Raw genomic sequence first — 14,683 nt, forward strand, 5'->3', positions numbered from 1 at the left:
TAAATGTAGTAATAGAATAAAAACATGAACAGGAAAGATATAAACTAATTTCAGAGTGGTAGTTGTCTCTGGGCAAAGAAGGAAGGGAAGAACTTTAAAATGTTTATACATATATGGCAGGTGTTAATGTGTTAATTCTGTGGGCTGAATACGAGGCTGTCTGTCCTATTTATCCTCTGTACTGCTTTTGTGAATATTTGAAATATTTTTCCTAAATCTAAGCCATACTGTAAATAATTTTCTTCTGAAATTCTGACAAGGATTTTACTATAGCCCTACTTGAAACATGATGGTCTACCTTCTTAAAATCATTGGTTTGGCTAGTCCTCATATTCTAAAATCTAAAAATTCCAGTCTAAGAAACTAAAAATTCTACTCTCTTTTCCCAACTGATTTCATTTAGTAACAATTTCAAATCAAGCACTCAAGAGATCCCATGCTTTATTTCAAAATTCAACTGAGGGATTCCACCATGTAGGCCTCCTTAATAAAGCTAAAAACATTCTTAGCAGAGGCTCTTAAGTAAATGAGTCTATCATTTACTGTTAGAACCAAAAGTCCTGAGAGCCTGCCTCCCATTCCTTGATTCTAACTTCCCTGGGGGAACCTGTCACTTCATTAATGAGTATGTTCTTTTAGTTTTCTTTGTTTATGTGAGATATTAAACTTCTAGCTGTTTTCTAGTCCTTAGTAAGCCTTTACCAAAAAAAGGAAAACCCGTTGCCGTTGAGTCGATTCCGACTCACAGTGACCCTGTTAAGGACAGAGGAGAACTGCCCCGTAGAGTTTCCAAGGAGCACCTGGTGGATTCAAACTGCTGATATTTTGGTTAGTAGCCTTAGATCTCAAGCACTATGCCACCAGGGTTTCCAGCACCCAGTATTCCCAGGAAGTCTCCCATCCAAGTACTAACCAGGCCCAACTCTGCTTAGCTTCCAAGATCAGACGAGAATGGGCACGTCAGGGTGGTATGGCTGTAGATCCATATAAAACCTTATTCTAAAGAAACTGAGTACCACAGCGACAACTTCTATTTTTATCTAGTATTAAAAATTTTAGCAGTCAAATTTCTTTTAAGTTCAGCCCCATTTCTTGGGCAGGCTATCTATAGCTTAGTAGAAACAAAATGCCTCCCTTTTTATAATCATATTTATACATTAAAACAAAAGTTTAATATTCTTTTGTCGCCATGAATAAAATATCAAAAATACTACTAATTTTCACAAAAACTGATCAGTATTCTCTCAAAGTAACACTCATTTGATTTAAAGAATTACTGACTTACTATCTTAAACGAGAAATCATGTTCAACTTTTATTGACGTTTTCTATCTGAAGTGTGTCATTCAATATTGTAATTTATCTCATAAATGTACTACAGTGTGATCAAATCCTATCAACTCTGATTGGCATAAATTTGAGGCAATGAAGCAGTCACATCTGTTAACTAGCTTTAGCCTTCTAGACAACATTTTAAAAGTTTATACAATAACATAACTATATTTTTTCTCCATGAGACCTCTCTGCACTTGATTTGAGCTTTTCATAAAAGTTTTTCATGTGTTCTGAATTCAGTGTAACTGAGTCTAGGAAGAGGGGTACAAAATAAAAGATGAGAAAAGGAAACAGAAAGTGCGGATGAAGTGCTGTGACAGAGATGTGTAAGTGTGAACTTGGGATGCTCAAGAAAGTTATTTCAATACAACTCTAAATCAACAGCAAAGTCTCAAGATAGGAGGCAAAAAGTTAATTTGAATAAAAAATATAGTATGTCTAATTATCTTGAAACTACTCTTGAAAAAAATATGAACATTGAATTTAAATAAAATACAGGGGCACAAAACAATGAATTCTAACCACACTTCATAAAGCAAAAGATTACTGTAGAGCCAAAAATTACCACCTACTTCTGTGTGCAGGTAAAATCCCTCATTAAAAGCTTGACTGGATTCATGAAAGCATTACAATAGTATAAATATGAATAAATGGGTTAAAAAGTACAACATCACAAAATAAATTCCACACAAGTTTAAAAACATTTATAATAAGCAAACTTAATGACAAAAATGACAAGTCCTTCAAGATACTAAGCTACACGTTAAAAAGACAGATTAATATTAAAACAAAATTTAGAGCACTGTTAATTAACTTTCATCAAATTATTGACCCTTACTTCCTTTATATACATCATCCCTAAGATACAATTTGAGAACATGTGAACATCACACTAAAGACAGCTAAACTACTATAAGCTCCAGCTGGGCCATTCACTGTTAATTAATCACATACAATCTTGTAATATTTCTTATTCTACTGAACTTCTTATCTATCACTCTTTACAGGCATGTATGTTGTCTCTTACACTAGTAAAGTTCTTAAGAGAGGATACCTCCTCAAAAGTCAATACCTCTTTAACTTCCTTGCATACCAACCTGAGCCATGTATGAAATCAATATATGTTTGCTGATGGATTTAACTTAAATAAAATCATGAGTCATGAGTCAAATAGTTTAAATTAAACCAATTATATCTCTTACTACTAGGTAATTATGGTAACTTATATAAAGTTAATAAAACAAAACAAAAAACATGATCAAAGGAAAACGTCTCAAAAAGAGACAACAGGTAATTATACCTAAACTTCAAACCAGAAGAGTGACAAAGATCTATTAACAAAATATTCTGCTAATTCAGATGTTTTTCTTTCATCTATGGTTATGGCAAGTTTTTACAAAACAAATATATCATGTTTTCTTACAATTTTCAATTTATTATCTGGAATGACTGAAATGCCATGCCAACCCAAGAACACAAGATTTTTTTTTCCATTTTCTCTCCTGTGTATGATTTTGTTGTCCTTTCTTTAGTACTTAAAACTATCTGTTACTTCACTTTTTTTTGTAATATCTCGCAGCTTAATTCCTAATTAAATGTGTTACGAAAAATGTTCCTTTATATTTAAACTCTAATGACTACTTTGTAATTTAGCTTCAGCATGAAGACATTTTGTTGATTATCTCAGTACAGTAATAGTATTAACATATTATTAAAAGAAATATAAACCTGCAGCAAATTTTATTTTTTATCTATCAAGTACTAATTGAGATGACATTAAAGAATAATTTCAAACCTTACTAAATTGTACCATCGCTATATATTTTCTACCTCATTTCTATGTTTTGCTTATGTTTTCATTCAGTTAACAAACACTCTTTTGCAGAGGGATATGGGTAAAAGAGTGGTTAAGTGCTACGGCTGACATAGTGGTTAAGTGCTACAGCTGCTAACCAAAGGGTCAGCAGTTTGAATCCTCCAGGCGCTCCTTGGAAACTCTATGGGGCAGTTCTACTCTGTCCTATAGGGTTGCTATGAGTAGCAATCGACTCGACGGCACTGGGTTTGGTTTGGTTTTTATGGGTTTTTACTCTGTCTAAGAGGGTCACTATGAGTCATCATCAACTTGAAAAGTAGATATTTTATCAAAGGAAGTTACTCATAAGAAAACTTATCATAAAAGGCATTAAGGAGAATCAAACCATCTTGCCCACAGCTAGGTAACCCATCAGCACAGAGCACCACACAGCGTATCACACTACCCTGGTGGTGAATGTTCAACTAAGAGAACAAGGAAGGGAAAAAAAAAGGGGGGGGGGGAGGGGTAAAAACAATCCAAGATAATTCCCCAAACTTCAAACTGAAGGATATTTGTTTCCAGAGTAAAATGGCCCTCTGAAGATGCAGTATAAATAAGGAGTAAAAACCCATTCCAAGAAATTCATCATAAAATTTCAGAGATAAAAGATTCTCAAAGCTTCCAGAGTGATAAAAACAGGTCATGTAAAATGGAAAACACAGCGGACTTCTCAACAGCAACATCAAATGCTTAAAGGCTATGAAATGAAGCCTTCAAAATTTTAAAAGAAAATTATCTACAATCTAGAATTCTATACCCAACCAAACTATAAATCAAGTACAAGAATAAAATAAAGACATTTTTAAACTTTCCTAAGATCTATTCCCATAGAACTAGGAACCTAAACCAAGAAAAAAGACACTGAGTTGGACTCTATGGATAGGGAACAGATCAAAGTTACCCAGCCTCTGAGGATATCAAATCACTGATCTTTAAGATTTCATTAATGCACCACAGGATAACTCTACATGAAACTGGCAGCAGCAGTTAGGGGAACAGTAACCACAATAAATAATGCCAGAGGAAGCAATTAGAAGCAAGTGTTCTCTGTCTAAGGAGCCCTGGTGGCGCAGTGGTTAAGCATGTGGCTGCTAGCCAAAAGGTCGGCAGTTCAAACCCACCAGATGCTCCACAGGAGAAAGATTTGGCAGTCTGCTTCTGTAAAGACTGACAGCCTTGGAACCCTATGGGACGGATCTGCTTTGTCCTGAAAGGCCACTATGAGTCATAATCAACTCAATGGCAATGGGTTCTCTGTCTAGGCAAAGATACCTGTGAAACTGGAGAGAATACCCATGACAACAGCTGTGTTATTCTTCATTACACCTAAAGAAAATGACTGCCAAACTGCCACACATCCATCTCTAAGTTTTTTGCTGTCATGCATTATAAAAAGTGTACCTCAGAACATGAACAAAACCAGTATCTATACATAAATCCACTTTACAATAGATGTTTTCATTCATGTAACGGCTTAAATTCAGCTACTTTATCATTAGGTCTTGTTTAAGTAACCAGTAACAAAAATTAACAGTACAGCTTCTATGCACCACTCTACTTGAGTGCCTTCTGGACAAAATAAACTCTCAACTTCCAACCCCATTATTATATACACTCAGTGGGCAGTTAATTTTCATTTTAAAAATTAAGGGAATCAGAGTAAACCCCACTATTCCTAAGTGGAATAGTGTTTATGCTGAGATAATACTTAATTCTACATGAATTATTGGCTTCAGTATTTTTCTCATCCATATAAGATGCTCCAATAATCTAGTCTGGAAAAATCCTTTAAACACAGGAGTTGACAGAGCTACCAGGAGTAAGTCCATATTTCTAGAGCAATGGTTCTCAATCCTATCCAATCCAATGCCCCTTTCATTCCCTTCACTATCCTGAAATGAAATTTAGAGCTAATAAAATCGAACCACACACATAGTTTTTTAAAAATCAATATAATTCCCTAACCATAATATTAATGAAAAACAAAAGTAATCTATATTGAAATGTTTATTTCATTACATAAATTCTTAGGTATAGGTACCTAAGAAGAAAGAATAAAACAGTCAGATCTCCAGCTATTTATAATGAATAAATGTGGATTTAAGAGAAGGCCACAAGTCATTCTCTATTAAAAACAAAAGCAAACCTGTTGCCATTGAGTCTATTCCAACTCATGACAACCAAATAGGACAGAGTAGAACTCCCTCACACAGTTTCCAAGGAGCACCTGGTGGATTTCAACTGCTGACCTTTTGGTTAGCAGCTGTAGCACTTAACCACTACGCCACCAGGGTTTCCTGTATTCTCTATTAGGCATATAGAAAAATAAACAGGAGAAATACAGAAGAAAAGTGCAGTAAAAATTAATGTTAAGTGAAAAAAGACAAACACTGAATTGAATATGAAGAGAAAGACAGAAATAAGCCTAAATGAACTAGGGATTAAAACATCAAGACAAATTACTGACTGTTGAAATGGAGAAAATAATGACACATGATATTAGTGCAAATGATCTGGGTTTTATTTCTAAATGCAGTGTCAAAATAATTACCCAAGCTAAGACATGTGACAGTGTGGTTATAGCCTATCCCGGAAATTCTACCATACTGTCAAGGCACATATACAATAAGTCTCTGGTACTTAAAAATACCTTGGAGACCATATCCTCCTCAAATAGAAAACAAAGAATGAAGTGGATAAAGAAATGTAATACGAGAAGTGACAGAGAAGTTATATAGCAGAAGTCTGGAGACAATATCCAAGTAATACTGAAGACCAGACCACACAAAAATAAGTAATTTTATTATACAATTTTAACAATGCGCTTATTATCGTGAGTTTATTAAAATGAAATTTTAATATTTAGGGTGGTAATCAGAAACTATTTTTAAAAAATCTTTGTTAATTAATAAAATTCAATGAGATCCACTAAATCAAAGTTTAGTTTGTTGTTAAAAGCAGCTTTAAATATTCTTTGTTACATATTTGCAATCAGTGTTTAGCATCCGGTAATTGCATTATTGAACTGAAAAATTTTCAACTAAATATCTAGTTGGGAATGCTAAAAATCAGGAAGTAGAAGACTATCTGAAGTAAATTCTACAATAATTCTGAGACAAGTTTTTTATTCTACTTAAGCTTCTTCTCCACACCAACTTCCCTAAAGTTATCGATTCTTCATATAACATTTTATAAAAACTTGTTGATATTATTACATACAGAAGAACTCCTGATTTACCTTGAAAGGGAGTTTAACCCATCAGACATTTAAACGTCTTATTACTCAGGACAATTTTTTGTTGCCTAAGACTGTCCCAGAATGTAAGATACCTAACATCCCTGGTCCTCATCCACTGAATGCCAGTAACACTCTCACAATCATTCAGACAAGAAAAAAACAAATGCACAAAATTCCACTTACGGTGCAGCACTACCCTAGCTGAAAAACTTTACTCTAGAAGAAGTCCTACAAGCAAGAAGGAAGCATAGTGGTGAAACGACAGAAAAAAAAATTAAAACAGAAAACTTTTAACAGTTATACTGAAAATTAAAACTTGCCAATTTTGTCCTCTTTCAAATATCCTTTCTTCAGCCTGTATTTTTTGGAACTAAAACTGGGGATAACTTAGCAATGTGACAACCACTCTAGAAAAAACGTGTATTCTCTTTTTATAAGTTTTAACTAGAAAGCTGCCCTATATATGACCTTGTTCATACTTCAACTTTTATTTTTCTAGCCAAATTATTCAGACAGCCAAAAACAGGATCTAAACAAAAGACTGTGTATCTACTGGCATGCCATGCTTATGTCATTTCATTTGCGTGGTTTTATTTATTTTTTGGTTACCGCTGTTATACTGTTTGGTTTTTACTATTTCTGTGAGCAACATCAATACTAAAGTGAGCAATAGGTAAGACACTGCATTTAGCCAGTATAGTATTTGGTATTATTAAAGACTCATATGTCAGTATTTAGTGCCCTAAGAAAACACTGAAGTATAATAGGATTCCCTTTTTTCGTTTTCCAAACTCTAAACTTAATAAATTTCTATTTAATAGTCCAGAATTTGAATAAACATTCGTGCCAAATTTTGCAACCATGTAGGAGGTAAGGGACAGGGTATTTGAAAAACTGCCACAGGAACAACCTTGGTTGCTCTCCTTAAGTATCAATGCAGGGAGTCAAACTACTTCACATGCTATCCATAAAATGGATGAGGTGGAAAGAAATCTTGTGTGTAACATGACCTTTGGCTGTACTTTACTTGTCATAATTATAAAGGAGTTGCTCTCAGAGCCAACACATAAGCTGTGTCATTACTCTTACAACTAGAGTGGTAGGTATTTTGCGGAGTGCCTCATACTGTGACAAACTCGAGGCAGAATACACAGACAGCTCTTACTTTTGTTAGCAAGCGTAATAGGTCTTTCTGAACAAAAAGAATTGATGAATGAATAAGAATTACGGAATAAGAATTTTTCTTACTTTTTAATACACCTTCAAATACACTGTGGTTGCCTAGCTCAACTTAACAGATCATCTATACTCAAAACACAAATAAACTACAAATTAAAATTTTAGAATCTAATTATGACACTAATAACGTAATATGCCATGTCAGATATGTCAGGAGAGAATTAAAAAGAAGATAACGATACCAAAAAAAAAAAAAAACCTTTAAGCTACTCTCTCTTAGAATTCCTATCTTTCCCCATAGGATTTTACCAAGAAAAATCAGTTGTTTTCATGAATGCTCTGACAAAATTATCAGTTTCACCAACATATGTGACAAGCGGCAGGGCTTTTGAAGAGGAGATCGACCACTAATTCATCCAAATGAAATTATAAATTCTGAAGCTAGAAGAAACAGAATTAGTTTGCAGTACAATCTCAAACATGTCATCAATTAAAAGATTTACAAGGCAAAACAAGCACACAGAAATCCTACAAAGTGTGAACTTTAGAACTATCCACTACATTAAGACCAACATTGCAGTGCTTATCTTTCTGTACCCTTTGACTTTCGCCTTCAAAACAGTTATACAAGAGACGTAAGGCATCAGAGTCACAAATATAAAGTCATAGACACAAGGTGCCTTTGTTGGCCAACAAAAACACATGAATACTGGCCATAAGCGAATTTATTTTTATCCTAAAAGAAAAATATTTTTAAAGATACTGCATGTAAGTTAAGATTTCTGTTAAACAAACACTATACAAATATACAAGGCTATTAGGAACTACTTGATAAAAACTTAAGATATCATTAAGGTGACCGTAAGTCCTGATCTGCCCAGAAGGATCCCAGTTTACACCTACTGTGCTGGCGTACCCTGGTGGTGTAGTGGTTAAGTGCTTTGGCTGCTAACCAAAGGGTTGGCAGTTTGAAGCCGCCCGGGGCTTCTTGGAAACGCTATGGGGCAGTTCTACTCTGTCCTATAGGGTCGCTATGAGTCGGAATCAACTCGACGGCACTGGGTTTGGTTTTTTTTTTTGGTTTGTGCTGGCATAATTACAGTACAGGCAGTCCCTGAGTTAAGAACGAGATCCATTGCTAAGTGTGTCTTTAAGCAGAATTCGTAGGAACATCAGAATAGACGCACATGGTTCTTATTTAGCCTTAAATATACTGTAGTGCGGAGCCCTAGTGGTGCAGTGGTTAAGAGCTCGGCTACTAACCAAAAGGTCTCACAGTTGGAATTCACCAGCTGCTGGTCGGAAACTCTATGGGCATTTCCACTCTGTCCTATAGGGTTGCTATGAGTTGGACTGGATGGAAACGAGATTGTACTTTAGTGCAAGAAAAAGGCTCAAAGACTCTAATGATTTAAAAGTTGCACATGCAGCAAGTGAAGGTGACTGTGATAAAGAATTTTTTACAAGTAGGGGTTGGTTCAATCCTTTCAAAGTGAGGGCAAATTTACATACCATCAAAGGGCAAGTACCAGTCGTCTGTCTGTAAGGCAGATGTTCATAATCAGGGACTTAGGATATACCTTTTCACTTTCAAAACTGTCCTGTATTTGAAGATAAATTACATGGTCATCCCAGTTATTACAGTATTTCATATTATCTAAGTGATATATTTGGAGAATTTTATGTCATATTGGTTATTTATTTGAAAAATTTTTCAACATAAAAACTGTGAGGGATTCACATGGCCCCCTGCCATCTACACCTGAGAGGTTCCTTATGGCACTCACCGCCATCACCCAAACTCTGCTCGTACCTAACTCTATACCCAGGCTCAGGTGTTTTCTCACGCGCTTTACGTGGTTATGATCCAGGAAGGAGACCTCCCGCCGTCTTCAGGGAGCAAGCAGGTTAAAAAGATCTTTTTGTCTCACACCAAAATCACAACTGCACTCCTCGCCCTCGGTGGCTTCCCTGAATCTCTTAAAGAATTACACCTGTGTATAATTGCTTATTTTCTTGTCATTTTTGTACACATGTTAAAATACAGATAATTAAATAGTGCATTTGTGGTCCATTCTACAAAAGCTTAGGCGTGAGGCACTTAATCATTTTTTTAACAAATGTGCATGTGTCTGACCCTACTAATACCATCTTTTTTATAAGGAACTGGATTTGACCTTACACAGAGCCCTGGAAATGACCTTCGGCTTAAGAATCAAAAGATCTGATCTGTGTGTTGAACATCGACGAGGGAACACCATCTCCCCAAGGCACCAGTTCCCCTTCTACATGTAATTCTGGTTGGCTACATATGATTACAGGAAAAAAAAAAAATCCAAGAAACTCAAGTACTGCCCATCATTTAACAAAGATGATTCAGGACAAAGCAACACGAATGCACTGAGCAAGTTGAACCTGTCAGAGATAAGTAACTATATTCTCAAAAAAAAGAAACATTTATTGTACCACCTAAACACCCAAAACTAATAAGAACAAGATCCTTGAGTCTGACTATGAGTCCCAATCTCCGCTCTGCCACTTACTCTCAGCTATGTGTAACGAACAAGTTACTTAATGACTCTAAGTCTCAGTTTCCTCATCCATAAAATGAAGATGATAATAGTACCTCTATCCCACTGTAAAGATTAATACACAGTCCACATAAAGGGTATTAGTACTGTGTCTGCACATAAAAAAAAACCCAATAAATGCTATCATGATAACCCACTAAAACCCACTGCCGTCGAGTCGATTCTGACTCATAGTGACCCTATAGAACAGAGTAGAACTGCCCCCTAGAGTTTCTAAGGAGCATCTGGCGGATTTAAACTGCTGACCTTTTGGTCAGCAGCCGTAGTACTTAACCACTACGCTTTCATGAGAATCTACATTAATATCTAAAAAATTATTTTAATGTCAGGTGAAATTGTCATATGTATGCACATGCGTGTGTGTGCGTGCGTGTACACATGTGCTTCTTCCAATGAAAGCTCACTTGAATGACACAACTAGTATTCCAAATACATGTTAATAGTGTGGACTGGGTAGGTTACCGTGATAACTGATACAAGAAGATCTTATTCAACACTAGAGAAGGCAAGTTTCTCCTTCAAAACAAGTCCATATTGGCACAGTGAAGCACACTTTAAAACAAAATTCCGTATTTAACAGTGTATGTGGCTGTTTATCTCCAGAAGAGAAAAGTCACAAATATGTATAACACACATATTTTTAAATCCATGTATATAAATCAAAGGAAACCACTTCCTTTAAGGCAAGCATATGAAGATACTAAAGCAGCATTCCAATTAAATATTCATATGCTCAATATTTCAAAATAAGAAATTTGGGTATACACATGCATAATTTACAATTCTATAGTGAAACCTGTCTACAGAGACCATTTTTACTATATTTCAATAGCACCCCAACTTGAAATATACAATGATGCTTCTCTCTGAAGTGTTGAAACTGTAAAGTACATGGTAACTCACTGCAAGCAAACACAGAATAAAGCCCATGTTGTGCACATGGCACTCCTGTACCCAAATGACTATCTTAATCTATTCAACAAGAGTCCTATTAACTGTACTACCTTATGAAATAGAGCCTGAAGAAAGAAGAAATGATCTGATTTGGTTAAAAATAGAAACTTTACATTAAAAAATTATTAGCTGAAGTCAGAAAAACTATACCTTGTACTTGCAAAGATCTTTGTCCATTTTACTTCATTAAAATAAACTGATATAAAATCTTCCTTGCAAAGATCTTTGTCCATTTTACTTCATTAAAATAAACTGATATAAAATCTTCCATAGGAGATATGAAATAAATACATCTTTATGCCTGATATAAAAAATCTATAAAACACCATGTTGTTTTCCAAATACACATATACTTGGGGATTTAAAATAACAAAGCCTACATCAGTCAAATTTCTATCTCAGGGACCCAAATCTAAGTTGGACTTCATATTTCTCTGACGTTCCTTAGAAATATTCTTTTAGTAAAAAAAGGTTTGCCACTAAAATAAAATATCCAAGAATCCATTATTTATTCTTAAGCAAGGAAGAAATACAGACCTGCCCTTTAAAGATACAAAGGATAATGTGGACTGAGACTCAGATATTCAATCTCAGTTTACAGACGACAGGCTTCATCATTAATTTGTAAGTGACTGTACAAAGAGCATCCACACAACACACAAACATTCTATCCCTGGTAACCCTAAACAGGTATATCTGAAGCTAAACAAAGCACAACTGAAATTTTATTTCTATCACAAATTACAAGAAAAAAAAATCCTTGGGCATTGCAATGAATATACTTTTGCCTTAGAGCTAATACTTTAATTTTCAAGAACCACAAAGAAAAAAATCAAAACTAGTCAGTAACAATGCAGCGTCTAAAAGCAATAAACTCAAAATTAAGTTATAAATAATTGAAAGCATGTCATGAAGATGTATTAATAATTCATCAGATAAATAATTTACTAAATAATCAAATAAATAAATAATGGAATACATAAATAAATCAGCAAATAAATAATTCTGCAAAATAACCTAAACAATAAGTCATGCAAACAAATCACAAACCTACAAAACTACCCCGATTTTCTGGATCCTGGTAGTCCTAAATAAGCAAATGTACATACACTGGGTCAATCCTTGCTGGAATTAGAAAATTTTTTCTGTGCTATTGGTGAAATCGGCATCTCAATACACAGGAACGCATTTTTAATTTTTAAAAGACTGCATAAGATTAGTTCTCAAAATTATTAACGTGATTATAATATATCCTTCTCTGTATTTTACATATTCCTTTGCCTAACATATTTTCTCCCAAAATGGACACTTAAAATATCCTTAATTGAAACATTCATTTTTCAAAGCCATACTTACAGCAGAATAGTGCTACAGCCTTTCTGATAGCTGTCCTATCTTCCCCAAGTCTTCAGAAATTTTCTGCTGGAAGAGAACAATAAGAATGGCCTTCATTATTATAGCTGGCATTTCATTCATTAGTGGAAAATGTTTTGTAATTCCACGAAGTAACAATGGAAAGTGGGCATTATTATTTGTAAACTATGTCAAGTTTTTAGAAGCCTTTAGTGGACTAAGGAAGTTCAAACTGATGAAGGCCTTCTTCCTCTATCAGAGCTGACACACAAGCTGTTACAATTGGCAGGACTTCAGACGTGAAGACAAAATTTGGGAAGGACAAAATGACTAGATGACATCTAACACCACCCTCGATTTGGGACGTTCAAAGTCCTTAAGAGAACTTGGCGAGATCACTTAAGTGCTACAATTTGAACATACTCACAACAATCTAACAAGAGCATTACAAAGAGTCAAAGATGAAGTGACCTTATGTATCAGTATTTAAAATTTTTATGCATCCACAGTATAGGTTCTTGAAATCCATAAATAGTTGAGGCCAAACTTTAATAGCCTTTTCTGTAGAAAAAAGAAGTTTGTAAGGATTTTTGATGCATTTAAGGGATAAATCCAAACAATACCGCACATCTGAAGAGAGAGAAGCTAGCATTCATCAAAGTGTTTTATATAATTCATCTTAACGAATTCTCACATGAACCTTTCAAGTCAGGTAAAATTTTACCAATTTACCGTCAGGAAAACTGAGCCTCAGTAGGCACTCTGTACTTGCCCAAAGCTCGCAAGCGGCAGGAAAGATTCAAATTTTGTCTATACGACTTCAGTGTGCATGTTTAATGAACTACAGAGCCCTTAAATTTGAGCCCCAACTAAAAAATACAGTGAATTCTAAGACATGGTATACCAGATAGAGCAGTGATTCCCAAATGGGGGCGATTTTGTCCATCAGGGAACACTTGGCAATGTCTGGAGACATTTCAGTTGTCACACTTGGCATCTAGTGGGAAGGGGCCAGGGATGCTGCTAAACATCCCAGGATGCACAGGCCTGCCCCCCAACAACAATCATCAAGCCCAAAATGTCAACAACCCTAGGATGGGAAACCCTGGGTTAACATAAAATGACTTTAGTAGTACATAGTTTTGCTATTATACAATAAAACATATTTGTTTCAGAGAAGTGGAAACAGAAACAGTCATTCCATCCAATATTTTGATGTGCTTTCTTAGTCTCTTTTCTATGCATAACATTATATTTAGAGGAAAACCCTGGATAAAAATGTGTGTCCTTCATTTATTTCCCTTATTTATTACTAACTTTCTTAAAGTCAATACCAAAAATAAAAAAAGAGAAAATGAATCTAGTTATAAAAATGTTTTAAAAACTTCCTATATCAAAATTCTTTCAGCCACTACGGGGCCATTAAAAGTCAAATTTATGAACTGACCTTGCCAAAGTGACCAGCCAAGATATTTAATAATATTAAAATTCATAAGGCTGGAAGGGATTATTCTTACACTATATAATATATAACCCTCAATTTTTTTTCCTAAAAGTTATAAAATGTATTCTGAATAACCTTTGTGATAATTATTAAAAGCATTTGTGAACACAATTCAGCAATATCATTATTAGGAAACTATAAATTTTCTGCCTACTTTTCATTACTTTCTAATTTTTCTACAATGAACACATATTATGCTCATGGTTATTTTTCATGAAAGATTTTTACCTAGATGAGGAAGCAATCAAGTACCTTATAAAGTGGTTAATTTTAGGCTTCAATTTATTTTATTACTCGGAATTTGTTGATGATTTAAAAAAAAAAAAGCAGTGGAAAATCTATAACTGGGATATAACTTTCCTCGCTGGGCCAAACGTACATGTGTCTCCTTAGCTGGCAGCACAAAGCTAACCTCTCTATGCCCAACTTGTATTCAACTTACCATTCACATATCACATTTGTCAACTTTGCACAAGTCACTCCTTACCAGATGCTACATTCATCATTCCTAACAATTTACCTCGACATATTGATTACTTTGCTGATCTCACTCTGTAGAACTAATCATTTGTCCTTTATGCTTCTACAAATCCTTTCACTTGTTATATATTTCATCTTTTTTTTTTTTTTTAAATTTCTAACCTTTCATCCGTTTCTCCGGATATCTGTATA

General features: G+C 34.7%; 1 protein-coding gene and 1 pseudogene across 16 annotated transcripts in view; both read right to left on the reverse strand.

Annotated features, from left to right (window-relative positions):
* The window catches only part of TBC1D5 (TBC1 domain family member 5), a 639,936-nt gene that overhangs the window by 581,651 nt on the left and 43,602 nt on the right, over window positions 1-14,683 (reverse strand). For 13 of the 16 annotated variants that reach the window (XM_023554944.2, XM_010595564.3, XM_064277342.1 and 10 more), the window contains exon 2: window positions 12,511-12,576. The gene's annotated coding sequence lies outside the window, so the exon portion shown is untranslated. The remainder of the gene's footprint in view (window positions 1-12,510; window positions 12,577-14,683) is intronic. The other 3 variants (XM_064277348.1, XM_023554943.2, XM_023554937.2) reach the window with 1 other exon arrangement.
* On the reverse strand, window positions 865-982 carry LOC111752169 (5S ribosomal RNA; annotated as a pseudogene).

This window comes from Loxodonta africana, chromosome 27 (genome assembly GCF_030014295.1).
Source record: "Loxodonta africana isolate mLoxAfr1 chromosome 27, mLoxAfr1.hap2, whole genome shotgun sequence".
Lineage (NCBI taxonomy): Eukaryota > Metazoa > Chordata > Mammalia > Proboscidea > Elephantidae > Loxodonta > Loxodonta africana.